The sequence below is a fragment of the Scylla paramamosain genome, chromosome 10 (assembly GCF_035594125.1).
Source record: "Scylla paramamosain isolate STU-SP2022 chromosome 10, ASM3559412v1, whole genome shotgun sequence".
NCBI lineage: Eukaryota > Metazoa > Arthropoda > Malacostraca > Decapoda > Portunidae > Scylla > Scylla paramamosain.
The window spans coordinates 23638645-23639431 of NC_087160.1; positions in this window are offsets into that span (position 1 = coordinate 23638645).

Below are 787 nucleotides of genomic sequence, written 5' to 3' on the forward strand. Positions count from 1 at the left end.
GGTATACAGAGACGGTACTGGTGTTAGTTACGCACGCTACTGCTATGGGAAAGAGAAGCCTCAAATTGTAAAACGCAGTACTTATATACTTCTGGTGAATGAGGAATCGTCTCCATTGTCTGCCTCTCTGTCTGTCATCAACAAACGTATTTGGTCTGTCTGTCTGTATGTATGTATGTTTGTCCGTCTGGCTGTCACCTACGAGTGTGACACAAAAGAAGTCGAATTTTGCAATGAAAAGCAACAATACGATTCAACGTGAACTGTATCGACTGTCGTAAGTGAGAAAAAATACAGTGCAGGAATAAAACTCCTCTGTCTGGCGCCGATGTGTGCTGGAGATGACTGGACTTGCTCTGAGCCTCCCCCTTCCTCTCCCCTCCCCCCAAAAAAATTTTCTGTAATAAATTCGTCAGACTTCCATTTTTGTCTTATAGAAATATAGTTTAATCTCTAAGTAGCGGAGAAAAGTATTTACGTGTATATGCACACCGGAGTTTAGGAGAAGTATTATATTTTAGAATATTGCAAAACAAAACAGGTATTTAACAACTCGGGCCGCCAGCAGACCAGTGATACCAATTAAACGATTTTTGTAGCCAGATTTAGCTGGTGTTATTTTCCTCCAATACATTTTATACAACATTGCTGCATACACACACGGCTGGCTGGTGTAAAAATGCAATCCCGGGAACACTTTAATGAGTTCACGTCAGCAAACAAAGCCCTTGTGAAAAAAAAAGGTACTAGTGAATAAAAGTAAACAAACATACGGGGATTGTTCTCT